The sequence below is a fragment of the Mus musculus genome, chromosome 14 (genome assembly GCF_000001635.26).
Source record: "Mus musculus strain C57BL/6J chromosome 14, GRCm38.p6 C57BL/6J".
Classification (NCBI taxonomy): domain Eukaryota; kingdom Metazoa; phylum Chordata; class Mammalia; order Rodentia; family Muridae; genus Mus; species Mus musculus.
The window spans coordinates 6,471,348-6,492,851 of record NC_000080.6 but is presented as its reverse complement, the minus strand read 5'-3'; the positions used below and the strand labels follow the sequence as shown (position 1 = coordinate 6,492,851).

Sequence of the window (21,504 nt, the reverse complement as noted above, 5' to 3'; positions counted from 1 at the left end):
AGAGAGAGAGACAGACAGACAGACAGACAGACAGACAGAGACAGATAGAGAGACAGAGACAGAGAGGTGGTGCTAGCCCAGGGGAGCTTAGAAATAGTGACCATCTTTATTTCAGCTTCTAGAATGGTAGTTTTAACCCCATGGCCATCACATTCATTTGAGAACATTTTCTGTACCACACATCACCACTTTTAAAATCTTTTTTAAACAGGAGTATCTTATAATGCTTCAGTAAGCATGGAGTTTCTGCAGCTTCGTAATTTTAATGTTTCGCATATCACGTGTTAAAAATGCACTCAATGCCCCAGCTTTGTCAAGCACTATGTCAGTGGTTCTTTCTCAACCTGTGGGTCACAACCCCTGTACAGGATACCCTGCATATCAGATATTTACATTAAGACTCATAACGGTAGCAAAATTATAGTTAAGAAGTAGCAATGGAAATAATTTTATGGTTCAGGCCAAGAGGAACTGTATTAAAGAGTCACAATTATGAAGGATGAGAACCACTGCTCTGGCCAATCATATCTGACTCTGTCTGTTCCCAGAGCAAGGCAGGTGCTTTGTAAATGTGTGCCTGTGTCATTCTGCCCACTTTCTCCATTTCTCTCCCGGGTTTAATTCTGTGTACTGTTCTTTTTGTTTGTTTGTTTGTTCTACGCACTCTATGTCAGGCTTTGTTTTGGTAAAGTATGGACAGGCAACTGTGATCTAAGAAGACTATGTGGATCAGGCAACATGTTCAGATTGGGCACACCATGTGATCTCCCGGACATTCTCACAGCACTGCTGAGGGATGAAGTAGATGTTCTCTTCACATCCACCATAACAAACCCAGAGGGTACCACGATGACACTCTCTCCTGTAAGGCCCATAGAGAAACTCAGATTTCAACTGAGTGACAGCTGCCACTCAGGGGATCCAAGTGAGACAGTATTAGTTCTGGGTAACATAGGCAAAAAGGTGCAAGTAGTTTTTATTCCCTTGGCTTTTTGAGGCAATGTCTCTCAAAGGCCTTGAACCCCTGATCCTTCCCACCCTTTCAAAGGATTTCTGAGGACTGAATAAGTATCAGGAATTTTGAATTACCTTTTCTTTAAACTGGGTTCTCTTGCAGACTTGTGCTATGTTGTGTTTTATTTTGTTTTTCGTTTTCACTTCTGCAGATTTGGAATGTTTTGGGTTGAACAGTATGTTAGAATGCAAGGGAAGTCTGTCAGTTCTTGGTGGCTTTAAAGATGGGAGGGAAATGATGAGACCCTTGTATAACAATGCTTGAAAACATATTTAGATGGTTTCACAATGAATACATTATTGTGAGAACAGTGTTGATACCATGAGCCCTTGAATAATTCTTTTGTTATTACAGTGTTTGTGGGTTTCCCCTTTCCCTTTGCTCCTCCATTTACCTCCATATCTCCCTCCATCCATCCCTCCACCGCTCTCTCACTCCCTCTTTCCCTTCCTCCCTCTCTTCTTCCCTCTATCCCTCCCTCCCTCCTTCCTTTCTTCCCTTTCTTACTTCTATGAGCTTATATAAAGGAGGAAGAGAGCAAGGAGAAAGAGTGGAGGATGCAAAAAAGCAGTTTTGTCACACCTCACATTTTCACTTGCATTTATAAACTAGTATGTACATTATTCATGATGGTCTCTAGTTATATTTTTTATATTTTAATGTTCACAATTGTATTACAAACATCCTTAAAAAGGAGATACTAGTAGTATGAATGCCTATGAAGTTGACCGTGCTACCACATGCAAATCATTAAAGAATTAAAGAAACTACAAAGTATTTATGAACACTCAACATCAAAACTTTAAAAATCTAAGTATATAGTAGCCTCCAAAAAACCTCCAGCTTGCAGATGGTGGTGGAGTAACCATTAATGCATCACCAAGGAGGCACGAACAGGGGGATCTGTGTGAGTGTAAGCCTAGCTTGATGACAGAGAAACTGCTTCAAACAAACAAATGAACACATAAACAAACCCTGAGGGTATGGGGGAGCTACAGACTGTATTAAAAACTTCTTTCTCTGCCACAGTACTAGGGATTGAACTCAGGACCTTGTGAATATTAAGTTAGCACTGCAAGCACCCACTACTGAGCTACATCCTGATAACATACAATAAAAACCATTCATTGGTATATACAATGTATCTTAGTTGTAGTCATTCCTTGGTTACTCCCTCTAGCCTTACCACCACCACCTCCTGCCCCCAACCTCTCTCCCATACACTTAGATCAACACCCTTCCCTCAACAAGTCTCCTGTATCCCTCCCAACTTCATGTTGTTTTATAAAATCACCCACTAAGTCCCACTGATGCTGCCTGTATTCGTGCATGCCTGCTGGGTCATACAAAGGGGTGTGGGAAACCTGTCAATGGCTACCTTTCTCAAAGAAAAGTGGCTCTCTGTCCTTTAGCAGTTATCAGTTGCCATTAGCAACTCAGCAAGGGAAGGGGTTGGGGTATTGAGAATCCCTCCCCCTCCACAATGGAAAGTTTAACTCTCTGGATCTAGTGAAGGGCGTGCACAGGTAAACACAGCTGCTGTGAATGTGTGTGTGTAACAGCCATGGTGTGTTTAGAGGCCAGCCTCTCACAGTATTCCTCTCCATTCATCAGGTTTTTACACTCACTCTTTCCATAGCTTCTTCAATACTGTTTCCTGAGCCTTGAAGTAGGTAGGGATCCTGTACAAAACAAAAAACAGTATGATATTTATACAGAAGCCAGTGTTAAGCTGTACTTAAGTTTCACATTTGTAATGAAATAAGTAACTGGGCCTCCACAAGTTCCATAGGAATCACAGACTAACCATTTGGTTTTCCTCTGCCTGAATTTCCTCTTCCTTCTCCTGCTCCTCCTCCGCCCTCTTCTTTTTCTCCTCCTCCTTCCTCTTCTTCTTCTCCTCCTCCACTTTCTTCTTTTTCTCCCTGTCCCCCTTCCCTCCTCCTCCTCTCCTCCCCCTCTACTCCTCCTCCTCCTTCTTCTACCTCCTCCTTCCCCTCTTCCTCCTCTTCTTCATCTTTTCATTCTTTGTTGAGCCTCCAGGGCCCTTCTATCTTGCATCACCTCTGCCCTCTCAAGGCATGCAATATCCTGTAGCTCATACTTCCTTTAGTTCAGCTGCCTTCTCTTCACATGGTGGTCTATCTTGGGCTGTCTGCTCAGACCACATCTCATCCAATTTCCTTGCTACATTCCCAGTGGACAAGCCCTGGGATTCACTCTTGATCTTTGGACAATATTCAGAAAAAGCAGGAAGAAAGCAAGCGGTAGTCTTTTGTGTGTATCTGAGTCTTCATTCTTCTTCCGTTCCTTTCTTATTGCCTTAAGAGGAACATAATTCTTCATCAGCTATCATAGCCTCAGAGCAAGCCTTGTCACTTGGAGCTGTATCTTCAGGTTTCACCTTTTCCTTTGTAGGCATGAAGATCCTCTCCAAGAACTCAGCAAAGCTGGACTGGAACCCAGGAATTTCTTTCTGTTCTCCTGGAAGTCTGCAGGAAGACAGCTCCTGGGCCTTTTCTTCCTCCAGCCAACCAAGTCTCCTTTACCCAAGGGGACCCATGGTGTGCGGGGAGAAGGGGGGCTCTATATGAGTGGGCTTTTTCCTGAGTCCAAACCAGATGCTTCCTTCTCCATACTATTGTCAGCTAGCTTCACTTTTCATACTATTTTAAGCTTTAATTTTTTTCTCTCCTTGCGGAGCAACAATTGTGGTAATAAAACAAGATACCAACTCTTATCTCAGGTTAGTAATAAAGTTGTTGCCTACTATCTAGAAATGTACCTGCCTTTTCTTTTTTCTTTCCTTTTCTCTTTTCTTTTCCTTTCTTTTTTTTCCTTTCCTTTCCTTTCCTTTCCTTTCCTTTCCTTTCCTTTCCTTTCCTTTCCTTTCCTTTCCTTTTTGTTTCTTTTCTTTGCTGTAAAATGTGGCATTTTACAGGTTGGGATGTAGCACCATTGGTGGAGTGTTTACCTAGCTAGTATATACAAAGCCCTTGTTTCAATCCCTAGCACTGTGTAGGTATGGTGACTCATGTCTGTAATCTCAAAACTCTACAGGTAGACATGTGGGAAGCAGAAATTCATCCCCAGCATACAGTGAGGTTCAAGTTGGCCTGACCAAGAGAAACACGGGGAAAAAAAAGCTAAGGTCTTCTCTCTCTCTCTCTCTCTCTCTCTCTCTCTCTCTCTCTCTCTCTATTTGTCCTAATTCTTTTGGTAGAGAAAAGGAAACAGATGAACATGTATTGAGTTCCCTGGTATCTACCAAATTTGTATATTACTTGTTGGTTCATATTATAACAAACATTAAATTGTATTCAGAACCATATTTTGATTACTATCTTTGTGTGCTTTGGATCTCATGACAGTGATAGTTATCTGAGGTGCTTAACTACCATTTCTGTGACAGTAAACTATTCAAGTTTAACCTCTCCCTCTACAGCCCAAGGCTGTGTAGTTTGTATGGTACATTTGTTGTTGGCTTGTTGTTATTGATGTTGTTTGTGTTGCTGAGTCTAGAGTCTGGGGCCTTGTACATGTTGGGCAGGCAAATGCTCCACTACTGTGCCTCCAGCCACTTTGATGGAGGTTTTTGTAGCTGTAGAGTGTACTGAAGAAGTTTTTCATCTTTTATATTTGAAAAAGATATCACGGCATGATACACAGCCACAACCAATGCACCAAGATAAATAACCAACCCAACAGAGTGACATTATGATGCAGTAGTTGTAAGACTCAATTTAAAAGATATATCACCTCATCTTGGGTTTGCCTATGTTCTCATCTGTGAGATTAAAAATCTTTTGAAACATTGAATGAAGCCTCTCATCTATCACCTACTGACATTAAATATCACATCGTCACAGCTGAAGAAATGGATCAGCCGACATCCTGAATAGTCCTCCAGTCATTCAAGAAAGAGTTCCTGACTAAGGACAAATTGTTTCTACTGGTTTCTTTCCTGGGGTTTGATTTTGCATTGTGTGTTCACTTTTAAAGCTGCTTGCTGATCTCTTCCTGGACCAGAGATGGAGGAAGCACTCCACTCTATTTATTTTTTCACCACAAGATTAATTCAGGTCAATCTCAGCTCTCAGGTTTGTTCTTGTAGTGGTTTTGAAGGTTTCAAAGGAAATATTGCTGCGTGGAGAGCTATGAAGCTGCTGATGTTTGCAAATGAGTTAGAGTGACTTCTACAAGCAGATCAGATTGGGGCCGTAGTCTTCTGGCTGTCAGGGGAACACCACTTTGTCCACTGTTTCAAAGAATGTTCTGTTGAGAGCATTTGCTAAGGGGGTTCTGATGATGGCAACTTGCTGATGTCAGGGAACTCCAGGGACATGAACTCACTGAATCACTGCTTTCATTGGAAAAGTAACTTTTGGCCATAACAATTCTCTGCTGGCTAACTTAATGTCAACTTGGCACCAGCTGAAGTTATCTGAGAGGAGGGAACCTCAATGGAGAAAATGCCTCCACAAGATCATGCTGTTGGTACACCTATAGGACATTTTCTTAATTAGATTGATGGATGTGGGCCCAGCCCATTGTGGGTGGGGCCGTCACTTGCCTGGTGGTCCTAGGTTCTATAAGAAATTAGGTTGAGCAAGCCATAAGGAGCAAGCCAGTAAGCAGCATTCCTCAGTGGCCTCTGCATCAGCTCCTGTCTCCAGATGTCTATACTGTTTGAGTTCCTGTCCAGATTCCTTCCATGATGAGCTGTGATGTGGAAGTATAAGTCAAATAAACTTTCCTTCCCAAGTTACTTTGGTTATGATATTGCAGCAATAGAAGCTCTATATAACAAATTTCAATTAAAAAATTCATTTAACATACCAACTATTAAATCTATTAGGATGTATGTTGGCACATGATAGCCAGTAGGACTCTAAGTGTTAATTTCTATGATAAGGGTTTGTTATCCCTAAGCACCAAGGAAGTGCAAATCAACCACAGTGACATTCTGCCTCATACCCCATACCTGTGAGCACAGATATCAAAAACAGAGCATAGAGATCAGGCCCTGCTGACAGCATACAGTAAAGGCATCATTCTGTGTCTCTGCCTTCCCTCTGGGGCTTAGGAATGCCACCAATGTGCCACTTGGGGAAGGCAAAACTCAGGGATATTAGGCTGTGTTTCTTCCTAGCCCCTGGGGTGCTGAGCCACATTGCTCAGGGAAGGCTGAAACACAGTCACAGATAGGGGGCCCAGCCTGTATTTCTCTGGCTGAAAACAGCAGGGTTGGGGGGAGGGGGAGTCCTGTGCACCCAGAAGCTCCTGGGAACCATGATGAGTTGAAAATGGTGGTCCCAATCCTCCTGTGTACCCAGACACCACGGGGAACCTCAAGTAGTTGGGAACAGGAGCAAGTAGCCCTAGTTGAACCCAGTGTGGGGAATTAAGCTTAGCTCAAGGTGAGTGCCAGGACTATGGAGGGGCTAGAAGAGGGGTCCTCTACAGGAGACTTAACCACAGCTCTGTGTGTCTAAGCCTTAACCCCTGCCATCCCCATCCCACCACAGCCCACTGTCCCCCACGCCCTTCAGGTCCTTGATGAAGAAGACAATCCTTGCTTGTCTAAACTGTTTTATTCAGGGCAGATGAAAATGCACATGTCTTACTCTGGGTGAACCAGAGATTGAATATCTTTCACAGAATTGGAGGGAAGCTCATTGGCTAATCACTTAGAGCCTAGTTAGATACCCCATCACAATAGAAAACTCTATGCAATGTCACTGGTTGTCATGGTCCTCTGGTGACACAGTCAACTGCCTCACAAAGGATAGCTGTGTGCACTCCAGGCAAGAATGTAAATTGGTGGAGCCACAGGCAAAACAACATGGAAGTTCCTGAAAAGAAATATAAAAAAGAGGTAGCTTCCTCATGAGGTGTTTGAGATAATTGTCTCATATTGGCCTGTAGGCAAGTCTGTGGGGCATTTTCTTGATTAAGGATTGATGTGGTAGGGCTAAGCCCACTGCAAGAAGTGGGTTGCCTTGGCAGGTGGTCCTGTGGTGTAAGAAAGCAGGCTGAAGAAGCCATGAGGAGCAAGCCTGTAAGCAGGGCTCCACCATGGCGTCCTGCACTGACTTCAGTTCATGATGGTCTATAACTGTAAGCTGAGAGAAACTCTTTACTGCCTGTGGTAGTCACTGTTCTATTGCTGTGATGAAATACTATAAACAAGGTAACATACAATGAAGCTTTTATCTGAGGGCTTGCTTAGAGTTTCATAGAGTCCATGGTCATCATGGTTGGAAGTATGGCCCCCAGACAGGCAGGCCTAGTGCTAGAGCAACAGCTAAGAGCTTACTAACATCCTGATCTGCAGGGAGAAAGAGATTGACACTGATTCTGACTTTGTCTTTTGAAATGGGCTGAGAAAGAAATTAGGGAAACAACACTGTTCACAAGAGTAAAAATCAATAGAAAATAACTTGGTGTGACTCTAACTAAGGAAGTAAAAGATCTGTATGATAAGAACTTCAAGTCTCTGAAGAAAGATATTAAAGAAGATCTCAGAAGATGGAAAGATCTTCTATGCTCATGGATTAGCAAAATCAATATAGTAAAAATGGCTATCTTGTCAAATGCAATCTACAGATTCAATGCAATCTTCATCAAAATTCCAACTCAATTCTTCAATGAATTAGAGACTAGGCAATCTGCAAATTCATCTGGAATTACAAAAAACCTAGGATAGCAAAAACTGTTCTCCAGGATAAAAGGACCTCTGGTGGAAATACATACAAAAGTTGACCAGAGTTGGTACATGTTTGTAATTCCAGCCCTCAGAAGGTTTTTTAAAAATTGTTGTTGGTAGCCTGACCTAAATCTGTACTACAGAGCAATTCTGATCCAAAATTGCATGGTCTTGGTATAACAATAGACAAGTAGACCAATGGAATAGAATTGAATACACAGAAATGAACCCACACACCTATGGTCATTTGATCCTTGACAAGGGAGCTAAAACCATCCAGTGGAGAAAAGGCAGCATTTTCAAAAAATGGTGCTGGCACTACTGGCAGTTAACATGTAGAAGAATGGGAATTGATCCATTCCTATCTCCTTGAACTAAGGGCAAATCTAAGAGGATCAAGGAATTCCACATAAAACTAGAGACCATGAAACTTATAGAGGAGAAAGTGGGGAAAAGCGTAGAAGATATGGGCATAGGTGGAATGCTCCTGAATAGAACAGGAATGGTTTGTGCTGTAAGATTGAGAATTGACAAATGGGACCTCATGAAACTGCAAAGCTTCTGTAATGCAAAAGACACTGTCAATAGGACAAAAAGGCCACCAACAGATTGGGAAAGGATCTTTACTTATCCTAAATCAGATAGGGGACTAATAACCAATATGTATAAAGAACACAAGAAGGTGGACTTCAGAAAAATCCAATAACCCCATAAAAAAGTGTGGCTCAGAGCTAAACAAAGAATTGTCACCTGAGGAATACCGAATGGCAGAGAAGCACTTGAAAAATGTTCAGCATCCTTAATCATCAGGGAAATCCAAATCAAAACAACCCTGAGATTCCAGTACACACCAGTCAGAATGGGTAAGATCAAAAATTCTGGTGACAGCAGATGCTGGCAAGGATGTGGAGAAAGGGGAACACTCCTCTATTGTTGGTGTGATTGCAAGCTTTTACAACCACTCTGGAAATCAGTCTGGCAGTTCCTCAGAAAATTGGACATAGTACTCCTGGAGGATCCCAGAATACCTCTCCTGGGCATATATCCAGAAGATGTTCCAACTGGTAAGAAGGACACATGCTCTACTATGTTCATATCAGCCTTATTTATAATCGCCAGAAGCTGGAAATAACCCAGATGCCCCTCAACAGAGGAATGGATACAAAAAATGTGGTACATTTACCCAATGGAGTACTACTCACCTATTAAAAAGAATGAATTTATGAAATTCCTAGGCAAACAGATTGACCTGGAGGGCATCATCCTGAGTGAGGTAACCCAATCACAAAAGAATTCTCATGATATGTACCCACTGATAAGTGGATATTAGCCCAGAAATTTAGAATACCCAAGGTATGAGATACAATATGCAAAACACAAGAAACTCAAGAATAACTAAGACCAAAGTGTGGAGACTTTGCACCGTTTTATAATTGGGAACAAAACACCCATGGAAGGAGTTACAGAGACAAAATTTGGAGCTGAGAAGAAAGGATGTACCATCTAGAAACTGCCGTAGAAGTGGATGCTCACAGTCAGCTATTGGATGGATCACAGGGCCCCCAATGGAGGAGCTAGAGAAAGTACCCAAGGAGCTAAAGGGTTCTGCATCCCTCTAGGTGGAACAACAATATGAACTAACCAGTACCCTCTCCACCCTTCACCCACCTCCGGAGATCATGTCTCAATCTGCATATGTATCAGAAGATAGCCTAGTTGGCCATCAGTGGAAAGAGAGGCCCCTTGTTCTTGCAAACTTTATATGCCTCAGTACAGGGGAACACCAGGGCCAAAAAGTGGGTGTGGGTGAGTAGGGGAGTGGTAGGGAAAGGATATGGGGGACTTTTGGGATAGCATTGGAAATGTAAATGAAGAAAATCACAAATAAAAAAAGGGAAAAAAAGAGAACTTCAAGTCTCTGAAGAAAGAAATTGCAGAAGATCATAGAAGATGGAAAAGATCTCCTGAGCTATCTGGGGAAAGGAAGCAGCATGCAGTGTCACACAGCTCTCTCTCTGGCAACTACTAGAACTGGAATAGGGATGTTTTTGGCTTGTTTGTTTGTTTGTGTGTTTGTTTATTATAAAATCACACAAAAATTAGCCAGACTTGGTACATGCCTGTGATTCCAGCACTCAGAAGTTTTTTTTAAAAATTATTGTTGTTAGTATTTCTGTTGTTTCTATTGGTTTTGTTTTGAACTCTCCCAGCTATTTGCAGTGAACCCAGAAAATTAAGCCCGTGCTCTGTACAGTCCTATCATTCATGTTAATCAGTGATTTTATTCTTAGCAACCACTCCTCAGATGATCTTATTACTCACTTTCAAATAAGGAAAACAGTCATACAGACATTAGTTAACTTGTATGGTCTCATGTAACCAACTCATCATGACTGTAGAGTGGCATCACAATCTTTGGAATACCCTAGCTTCTATTTTTGCGATGACAGGACTCTGTGGAAGATTCCATTAGCTGGCAGAGGACCTGGAATGGCTGGCGATTGAAGGCCACGGCTGCCCCTCCAGTGTCTCTGAAGCTTGAGGCAGAGATCAGCCAACAACACAGGAACACTTGGCCACAGCTGGTTCACGACTCTATTTTGGATGAGCCCTCAGACCTGGATGAACACAGGTCTCCAGAGACCTGGTGAAGGTGAGCACAAACACTTAGACTCGACGAGAATGATGGATCTTTGGAATGCAAGACTTTCTTTTTTATTAATCTTTGCTTTTTGTAGCCTCCCCTCCCCGAGCCTTAATGGTTCAACTATTTACACCTGGATGGAGCTTGCAGGCTCGATTGTTCTGCCACGCCCACTGCTGTAACCTGCTGCTTTGCTGTTCAGAGCCATACACGTGGTCACCCTGCTACTGGACTCCAAGATTATTTGGCAGGAATCCGGCCTTTCCTTCCTTCATAACTGAGTGCTGGAATAGTAAAAATTGAACCTTGAACAGAGACCTTTGTCTTGGTTCCTTCCTTGTCTCTCGCAGCCCAGCCCCTCTTCTCTTCCAGGTTTCCAAAATGCCTTTCCAGGCTAGAACCCAGGCTGTGATCTGCTGGCCGGACACAACATTTGTCGAACTAACAAGGGACTGAGAAAAGGCAAAGGATTTTTGGAAGAGGCACTGCTGGTTTGGAACTCCATAGAAGAAGAAAATAATTAAAGGATAAAGGAAATTCATACTGGAGAAGGTTGTATAGGCTAAGCTGAAACAGCGTTAAACCCGAGAGCTAATTCACTTAGGTTCAGCAGTGAAGCTTAACAGGAGCTGGGTACTGTAACAGGCGGTAGGCCGTGGCTCACAGAAGGTACATTTTTAGGCGTGAGAAAAGAAAGGGTTTATTAAAAGGGAATTAATAATTAGGCAGATTGTATCACGAGGGAGGAAACTGTCCCAAAAAGCAGAGAGAAATTTCAGGAGTGCCATGCTTTGTTATCTCTGGGCCTTATAGCAGAAGTAGTACTGTGTCCCCTTTTGTGTCTTGTCTAATGTCTGGTGCACCAATCTGTTCTCGTGTTCAATTCATGTATGTTCGTGTCCAGTCAGTATGAATGAATGTTCTATGTTTTATGTTGGATAATAAAGATGGTAAAAGAAACTTTATCTTCAAAGCCAAGAGCTGTCATGTGCTTCAGCCAGGAATCAGACACATGGCAGGAGGGCCCCTGCTGGAAAAACTGTTCGTTTTAGGAAAAAAGGGCGAGTGCACAGCTTCTTAGTTTTGGAGTAAAAAAGCTGATAAATGGTTCGTGATTAATGTGTTTGACAAATGGTAAAGTGCCTTTTATTCTATGATTGTAGCTACAAATCTTAATATTCTCTGATTGGTCTAAATGTAACTGCTTCATTTGGTTCCTTTTTATTGGTAATGTGCTCTGAGTGTTTTCACAATCAGCTCATAAGTTGTTGGTTAAGATTAATAATTGTTACATTGTTACAGATGGTTAGTGTTAAATTTGATAACTCAAGTTTGGGTTCCTTCTGACAGGTGGCATAAGGCAGGCCAAGAGGCTGGGTCTCTAAAGATATTTCTAGTTTAGATAATAATTAATGTGGTTCCTATCCTAAATAGTAAAATTTAAGATAAGATTTAAAGCAATGCTTCTTTATTAAAGCATTAAAGCTTGCTTTAATAGGTATTCATAGGTATCAATTGGCAGCCAAACTTTGTAATATGATAGTAATGCTCCTATATTGATTTTAAAGATGATAAATTGTTTTAAACTTGGGTTTTGCTTTCCCGAGGTTGTAGGTATTATCCTAATCTTGCACAAGAAACTTAAAAATTATGGTTAAAACTGCCATTGTTCCATTGACTGCAGCTTGCAGTTTGATTACAAATTTAAGATTTTCTACTCACCCATATATTGTTAATTAAGATAATTACAAGAGTAATCATTTTATGAGAGCGCTCATACAGCTCACTTCATACAAAACTGTGACAGAGTTATCTAGTTATGTTTGTCTTTCTGCATATATCAGACCCTCAAACAATCACTTTGGCTATAGTTGCTGCCTGGCAGGAAACTGCAGTATGGGCAATTTTTCCACGACACTAAAGTTGTGAAAAACGTTTTAACTGTAAGTCATCTTATGATAGAGTATCAAAAATTAGAGGCGTAGACCGTGATATTGTTTCTCTAGAATCTGTCCTTATTACAGGAGGGCCAGGATGCTCAGATTAAAAAAATATTTTATATTTGAGTCAATGCAGGGCTCTAGGCAGCCCCAGAGCGGCTTGTGGCCTTCTTGTGTTTTGCAAACAGTGCCTGAGAAAGTTTTTCCCTGTGTTCAAGAAAATTTCTTTTTAACAGTGTTGCAGATCTATTCAGATGTTTAAAAATAATGCTTAAATTTAAAGAGTTTTGTTTCTAGTGAACTGGTAATCACTAGAAAATTCTGCCTCTAGGTATGGCTATTGTAACTTTACCTTATGTAAGAAAAATTTTTATTGTTTCTGCTTCTATACAAGAAGCCAAGAGTTTTAATCTTTCAGTGTATATTGTCTCCTAAGTGGAAAGTATTTTATTAACTAATGCTTCTCAAGGGAAGTTTACCTTAAATCCTTGCTCTCACCCAAGAGATTCAGAGACAATATCCTTTTATTACTTAGGGTTTTAGTTTACTACAAAAGGTTTTACAAAAAAATAAAGAAAGCTTTTATAATTGTTATTAATTATATTCATTGGTAATTAAATATTAGTTGTGCCCAAGACAATTCTTTGGCCAGAAAAAATATTATTGTAAAGTCATTTTTCTCATTTCCCAGCTGATCGTTGGCCCACGTGGGCCCAACTAGCTGCTGTGGGGCGGAGTCTTAAGACACACAGTTTCCCCTGTTTCAGCACAGATAATCTAGTTGTGGGATGTAGATGTTGTTTTAAAATGCTGAACATTCAAACCTTAATTTGTATATTAATAGTCAATGCCATATCTCTGAGCTCACAATTGCTTAAAATTGTTCATCCCTCAGATACTATTAATTCTCAAATTTGTGATTGCTTATACATATTTCTAGTTAATAAATAAATAAATTTTGCACATGTGACTCTTAATACCTTTTCAAGCTTTCTAGTTACAACCGCTCCTTAAGAAAAACGATTGAAAGTGCAATTAGTCACTGCCCCTTTACAGCCAAGTATTTAAAATGTCTTGTCAACAAGTTATTTATTCAAAAGGTTAGGTATTGTGAAATTTTAAAACTTTAACTTCTTAAAAGACAAAAAAGAGAGAAATTGTATCCCCGTACATACTATTTAGTGCATTCCCATGCACACTATTTATATCATAACTTTTTTTGAAATTTAAATGTCAAAGAATTTAATAAATGCTTTATAGTACCTTAAAAGGATCTACTTATTGGCTTATAGATTGATCCTAAAACAGCTACCTTATTAGGAAAGGGAAAGACAGGCTCTCTCCACAGAACGCTGCAGAAGCATATTAATTCGTGTGACGAGCTGGCAGGTAAGTTGACTCAGTGTCCTGATTGTAATGACTAAAAAACTAAATTAAATTCATGTTTTAGATCCATCCTTGCTTGCCATTTTTCCAGTTTAGACTAGCATCTAGCCTTTTAACTTTATGGCAATAGTTCATCAGAGACTGTATATACTGACTTAGTAAAATTAGTCATTTAATAGAGTCATAATGATTTTTCTCTTTTATTCAGTGTGACCAGTCATTCTAACTCAATCTTAGACTGGTCTAATATTCAGTCCAATGTTAGAGATTCCTATATTCTAAATTACCTAGCAAAGTTAATTCAGAGCACATCCCTCACTTCCCCTAGATCCCTAACCTCAGAAGGATTGCTGGCCTTACAGCTAGTGGAAAAAGCTATTGAAGAGCAATTTGTCACTTATATAGGTTACTCCTTGCCCCTGCATCTGTTAATTTTTAATACGACTCATGTGCCTATGGAACTGCTATGGCAAAAAATTTCCTTTAATGTGGATACACTCAAAGATTTCTCCTAAATGTAATATCTTGCCATATCACAAAGCAGTGGCACAGATGATGATCACTGGAAGAAGACAGACATTAACTTATTTCTGCAAAGAGCCAGATATCATTGTTCAGCCTTTTTAGGGAACTATAGACAGCCACTACCCCCAAGATAGGTTGATAAAATTTTGAAATGTACGTGATGTGATATTTCCTAAAATGACTTCCTTACAGCCTTTATATAATGCTCTATTGATTTTTACTGATGGCTCCTCTAAAGGGTGAGCTGGATATCTTATTAATAATCAACAAGTTATCATAGAGACTCCTGGCCTTTCGGCTCAGTTAGCCAAATTAACAGCAGTACTAAAGGTCTTTCAGTCTGTGCATGAGGCTTTTAATTTCTTTACCGACAGTTTATATGTTGCAAAATCAGTACCCTTATTTGAGACCTGTGGTACATTTAACTTCAATATGCCGTCAAGATCCCTTCTCTCCATACAGGAGAGGCTTCTAAAAACGTAATTGATCATTGCCTGCAAGCCTTTAATGCTATGGGATTGCCTAAACTTATTAAGACAGATAACGGGCCATCCTATTGTAGTAAAAATTTTATTTCATTCTGTAAGGAATTCGGTATCAAACATAAAACTGGAATTCCTTATAACCCCATGGGACAAAGAATAGTTGAACGTGCTCATTGCACCTTAAAGAATTGGCTTTTTAAGACAGATCAGGGGCAGCTATATCCCCCAAGGTCACCAAAGGCTCATCTTGCCTTTACTTTATTTGTTCCAAATTTTTTGCAAACTGATATTAAGGGTCAGTCTGCAGCAGATCGCCACTGGTATCCAGTGACTTCTAGTTCTTATGCATTGGTAAAAGGGAAGGACCCACTGACTAACGAATAGAAGGGTCCAGATCCGGTTCTAATCTGGGGAAGGGGCTCGGTTTGTGTTTTTTCACGAGATGAAGATGGAGCGCAGTGGCTGCCAGAGAGATTAATTCCTCAGATGAACACAGATTCTGAATCTTATTACGAGTATCACCTTGAGGACTAAAATTCCTCTTTTGCTTAAAATTCAGCTGGAAACTGAAGCTCCTGGGAAAGCTGTTTTTCTGCTACTGTCTGAGCCAGCTCCCCAACAGGAGTCCAGAGACTAACCTTAGCATTACAATTTGCAACTGAATAAAGTACCTGAACTTCCCCAAAAGAAGCAGGAATCTGGCCCCTCACCCTTCCTTCATAACTGAGTGCAGAATAGTAAAAATTAAACCTTGAGCAGAGACCTTTGTCTTGGTTCCTTTCTTATCTCTCACAGCCCAGCCCCTCTTCTCTTCCAGGTTTCCAAAATGCCTTACCAGGCTAGAGCCCAGGCTGTGATCTGCTGGCCGAATACAACAGCTTTGTACATAGTTTATATCAAAATCAACTTATTCTATAGTCCAGAACTTACTTAATCAGTCTGACAGAAATTTTGCACGCTCTGACAAACATCATTCCATCCATCTTCTACCTTCTTCCTTGGACCATCATTCTCAGAGATGAGAAATTCTGAGGGAATCCTAATAGCCCAAAAGGTAGTCATCTTTGGCACTTGATCTTTAGGAAAGTAGGCAGAGTTCTGCCCCAGATGATTGCAGATGCTCCTCTTTGCCTCCAACTTGTCTGGAAACCTTTGGTCTTACTTCTCCCTTCTCATCTTATTTGGAGCTAGATTCCAATATTTCCACACAGAACAAAGGCTGAAGATTCTTAATGATACCTTGTGGTTTATTGTTTCTGTTTTAAATACTAGGTAGAAACTCCCATGACCTCCCAAGACAATATGATTTACAATTTGAAAGTCAGTGACCAAATGCCCTATTGTCTCCTCCCTAGAGAAATCATGATTAAAAAATTAATAATAATCCACAGTGGTAGAATGTTGATTTTTTTTGTTTGTATGTCCGTTTATTTGGTTTGGGGGTGGTGGATTTTTTGTTTTGTTCTGTTTTTTTGAGACAAGTTCTGTCAGTGTAACCCTGGATGGCTGGGGAACTTACAACATAAAGCAGGATGGCTATAAACACAGAGAGATCCACCTGCCTCTGCCTCCCAAGTGGTGGGATTAAAGTCGTGCACCACCATATCAGGTAGTAATGTTTTAATTGCCTAAACTATATCTCATAACGCAAAGAAAAACAGAAGTCCAAATTGCCTCACTGTAAAGCAACTTTCATGATAAATTAAAAGCAAGGTACTCATCAGCTGACTGTGTTCTGTGTTTAGCACACTTTTGCCAAATTTAGAGAACAACTTATAGCCATTCAGAATTAACAATGAATATATGTGAATTTCAAATAAAATAAGAAACCCATTAATTACTCAGGAGATATTTTTGACACACAAAGCTTTCTGACCTTGGCTGAGATAATTCTTTTTTTTCTGTTGTTGTTGTTTTGTTTGTTTGTTTGTTTGGGTTTTTGTTTGATTTTTTGGTTTTTGTTTTTTTTCGGAGACAGGGTTTGTCTATATAGCCCTGGCTGTCCTGGAGCACACTCTGTAGACCAGGCTGGCCTCGAACTCAGAAATCTGCCTGCCTCTGCCTCTCAAGTGCTGGGATTAAAGGCATGTACCACTGCTGCCGGAAAGGCTGAGATAATCCAATGGCCAAAAGTCATGGAGACAGTTCTCATCTGAGTGTACCACCTTATGACCGACCATTAACCATGCCAGCTTGAAAGTAGAGCAACAATCTCAAGCCATTGAGGCATAATGAAAGATTTCTGCACTCACAGGCCAACAAAAGGTGCACACAGACTTAGTCACATTTAGAGTTTATAGCAATGTCCTTTCAGACCATCGATACCTACAAAATGCATATGAAATGCTCTACAGCACCAAGTCTAAAGGGGACTCCACCTCACAGGGAACATACAGAAGGGTAAAGAGGCAAACCAAGAATGGAAACCTTACTGCTCCCCGTTGCCTTTCACAAGCCAACATCTCTTTCAAGCCTGCAGAGCATTTTCGCCTTTGAAAAATTAAGTTGGACACAAAATTATCTTGCTTATCACACAGCAACCTAAATGTAACTACCTGAAGTTCTACTCAGCTGACAGGAGAAGAGATACAAGAGAAAAACAGAGAATGAGTAAAGAGGAAAAAATACACCTAGACACTAGGAAGACAAACAAAATGGACCAAAGACATCAAAAAGATAGAGGTGAGGAAGGCGCTAAGATACAGGAGATCACTGTCAATCTACATGCCCTTCAAAGCACAGTCTTTGCCCTGAGTTGGGGCAGGGCCAGCACACCTCTTCAACTCTGTCTGTCTTTCTTTCTGTCTGTCTGTCTGTCTGTCTGTCTGTCTGTCTCTCTCTGTTACTCTGTCTGTGTCTCTGTCTCTGTCTCTCTCACTCACACACACACACCTCCTATTGTTTACATTTAAAGTTGTCATATCCACTACCCCCCTTCAAAAAATGCTGAGATTAGTGTATTGTCCTAAAACCACCAATTTCCTTCCACTAAACTGATTAATTAAATGCTCACATACCATGTTAGTTCAACCAAATGAAACTTTCTACACTTTGCCAACTTTGAACTGCTGAAAGCAATTTGGCACAGCTCATCTGAATGGCCTACTGTCACTAAAAAGAAGGAAGTAAATATACAGAAGATCATTAGGGTACAGTCCTAGTAGCAGTTTTTAAACAGAATATATACACATTGTGTGTGTGTATAAATATCTACAAATATAAAAATAGACAGTGATATTTTCTAAATGTCTATTTTTTGAGAGAGGGTCTCACTATGTCACCCAGGTTAGCCTTGATCTTTAGGCAATCCTCCTGCATCAGTTTCCCTGGTGCTGGGACTACAGGTATATACCATGATAGTTGGTTATCTTAAAAAATGTATAAATGCATATATATATGCGTGTGTGTTTATATATGTGTATATATATATGTATGTATATATATATATGTATATATATATATATATATATATATTCTTACATGTATGTTGTACATAAATAATATATAACACTTGTAAGTGCATAGAGATTTTCTGGAACCCCCGCAAGAAAACATCACTTATGATTGCCTCTGAGAGGAAACCAGAGATCAGTGGAAGATGGGATTTCTCTCATGGCTAGAATCCTTTCTGTAGCCTCTTGTATTGTTAGTATGTGTGGGTTTGAATATGCTTGGCCCAGGGAGTGGCACTATTAGGAGGTGTGGCCTTGTTAAAGAAGGCATGGCCTTATTGGAAGAAGTGTGACAGTGTGGGGGTGGGCTTGTAGACTCTCCTCCTAGCTGCCTTGATGCTAGTCTTCTCCTGCTTGACTTTGGAACAAGATGTGGAATTCTCAAATATTCCTATACCATGCCTGCCTGGACACTGCCGTGTTCCTGCCTTGATGATATTGGACTGAACCTCTGAACCTGTAAGCCAGCCCCAATTAAATGTTCTCGCTCTGTTGCCTTGGTCAAGGTGTCTTTTCATAGAAATGAAACCCTAACTAAGACAGTATGTCTGACTACATGTCTTATTGTTGTTTTGAGATAGGGCCTTACAAGATAGGCCAGGCTATAGTCAAATTTACCATCCTCTTGCCTCAGCCTTCTGAGCAGTATAATTAAAATACCCATTGCCAGCTTGTACAATGTTTTCAATTAAGAAAATGCCTAGAGACTTTTCAAATGTCTCAAGTAAAGCAATGTCCATTTTAGTATGCAAATACTTTAGTGTATCATGAAATATTTACAAAAAGTATTTCAAACAAGGTTAATTACTTAAACTCTGGCCTTTTGTTAGTTTGGTTTTGAGACAGAGTTTGATGTATCCCAGGCTGGCCTGGGACTCCCTTTGTAAATGAGGAGAGCCTTGCAGCACTGATCCCCTGCCTCTATGTCCTGAGCATTAGAATTCCAGGTGAGTGACACTGCACCTTGTTTCTATGCAATACTGGGAACTAAATCCAGAGCTTCATGCATGCTAGCAAAGCAGTCTACCAGTGAGCTGCCTCCCCAGCCCAAACTGTTCTGCACTGTTCACTGCCTGCCAAACAGGGGCATGACCCCGGGGATCTTCAATGGGAACTAAAGTCAGTGTGCCTTGTTCCAATGATAATATTCACATTGCAAGTATTTAATAACTATGCAGTCATTCATGGAACGATATTTGTGTGTGTGCGTGTGTGTGTGTGTGTGTGTGTGTGTGTGTGTGTGTGTGTGTGTGTGTGCTCGCGTGCTCGCACATACATGTCACAGGAACATATTTGATGAGGTCAAGGTCAGCTGTCTTCTTCTTCTTCTTCTTCTTCTTCTTCTTCTTCTTCTTCTTCTTCTTCTTCTTCTTCTTCTTCTTCTTCTTCTTCTTCTTTGTAGTCCTGGCTTTCCTGGAACTTACATTGTAGACCAGGCTGGCCTCAAACTCAGAAATCCACCTGCCTCTGCCTCCCAAGTGCTGGGATTAAAGGCGGGCATCACTATGACCTGCAGCTGTCTTCTTTAGTCACTTTGCTCTTTAAATTTTGGACAAGGTTGATCCTTAATCCTGAATCTCTGATTGGCTTGGCCAACAACTCATGGGCATCCTCCTGTGAATGCCTATCCAGCACCTTTCTTTTATCAAATGTGGTAGAGGGGTCTGAATAAGAATGACTGCCCCCACCCCTGAATCCTCCCGAACCCCACTCCACACAAGCATGCCCCCTGTCTATGGAATGTAAACACTTGGTCCTCAGTCAGTGGCATTATTTGGGAAGGATTAGGAGTTTCTTTCTGGAGGAAGTACCTCACTGGGATTGGGGGGGGGGCAGGGTCTGGCAGTTTAAAGCTTCACACTGCTCTCAGTTGGCTCTTTCTGTTCCAGGCCATCAGTTCATCATGCTGCAGCTTCCTGCTTCTACTGCTATGCCTGCCTCATGCAGCCATACCTCCATACCAGTATGACCTCTTATACTTCTGGAAGTAAAAGCCCCAAAACAATCTTCTATAAGCTCCCCTGGTCAAGGTATTTTTATCACAACAACAAAAAGGCAACAAAGACACATGAGTACTGGGGATATGCCTCAGTTCCTCCACTTACACAGCAAGCACCTTACAGACCGAGTCCTTGCTCCTCCCCTCAAATATTTTGAGGTTCTATGAACAACACACTCACCTGTGGGCCATACACCTACCTACACTACTCGATCAGGAGCACAATTACACATCTATATGTAAGCATGTAGTTTGTATAAGTGTGTGAATGCAGAACTAAATGCACTATTAGTAATCCTAACCCATCATACTTAGAGGGTCTTGATGTATCTTCAGGATGACTGAGAAAACACTGTTAGTGTGGCCTCAAAACCAACTAAGCCTTAGCCAAATCTGGGGCCTGTGCCTCCCCTCAAGCCTCTCTCACCTTATACTCCTAGGGAGAAGATGAGGAAATATCTTCATTCTCCTAAGGGTGCTTCTCTTCTTACCTGGATAATTCCCAAAGACTAGGAACCCACTGTTACCTTTAGTAGCTCTACTTAAATTACCTCCTCCACAGACTTCACCTTCTCCCCTCAGGAGCAGTATGTGAGCTAAGAGCCACCATGATGGGCACCACAGCATGAGGTACAGCCTGGACTGCCACTGTGTGAGATGGGCACCACAGCACAAGGTACAGCCTGGACTGCAGGAGGTGGGCCGTGAGCCAGAGGCCCACCAGTCTTAACAACTTAATACTCTGACTTCAGATTTGAGCACAAAGACATTTTTTATAAATACTGACATATGAGCTAGTATAAAATGCAGATTTCCTGATATTCTGATATGAATATCAGAAGCAGTATTCCAAAGCTTGATAATTAGCCATTATCGTGGCAAATGTTTGTCAGAAAGTCAAACAGAAAACCAAAAAAAAAAAAAACAAAAAACCAAAAACAAAAAAACAAAAAAACCCTTTAATCCCAGCACTCGGGAGTCAGAGGCAGGCAGATTTCTGAGTTTGAGGCCAGCCTGGTCTACAAATTGAGTTCCTGGACAGCCAGGGCTATACAGAGAAACCCTGTCTCGAAAAACAACAACAACAAAAAACAAAAACATTTTCTTAGATTTATTGTAGTCTTCATAAACATCCTTTATCCAAAAATTAAACAATACAATATTTCAAGTTCATTAAGCCCACAACTTAAGAGTGCCCTCTATCAAATTTTTTGTTCAATCTTACTTCTTCAGTTCAATTTATACCATTCCTAATTTTTTTTTCAAATGGCATGAATCTTACTAGCCGATATTGATATTAATAGGCATGGAATTTTGACCATTGCATATAAGTATATGATGTGACATTT

General features: G+C 40.8%; 1 long non-coding RNA gene across 1 annotated transcript in view; it reads right to left on the bottom strand.

Annotated features, from left to right (window-relative positions):
- Positions 1–6,833: 6,833 nt before the first annotated feature.
- The window catches only part of Gm26630, a 134,170-nt gene continuing 119,499 nt past the window's right edge, over positions 6,834–21,504 (bottom strand). Inside the window, exon 3 of the long non-coding RNA XR_003950980.1 lies at positions 6,834–6,870. This is a non-coding gene — a long non-coding RNA (predicted gene, 26630). The remainder of the gene's footprint in view (positions 6,871–21,504) is intronic.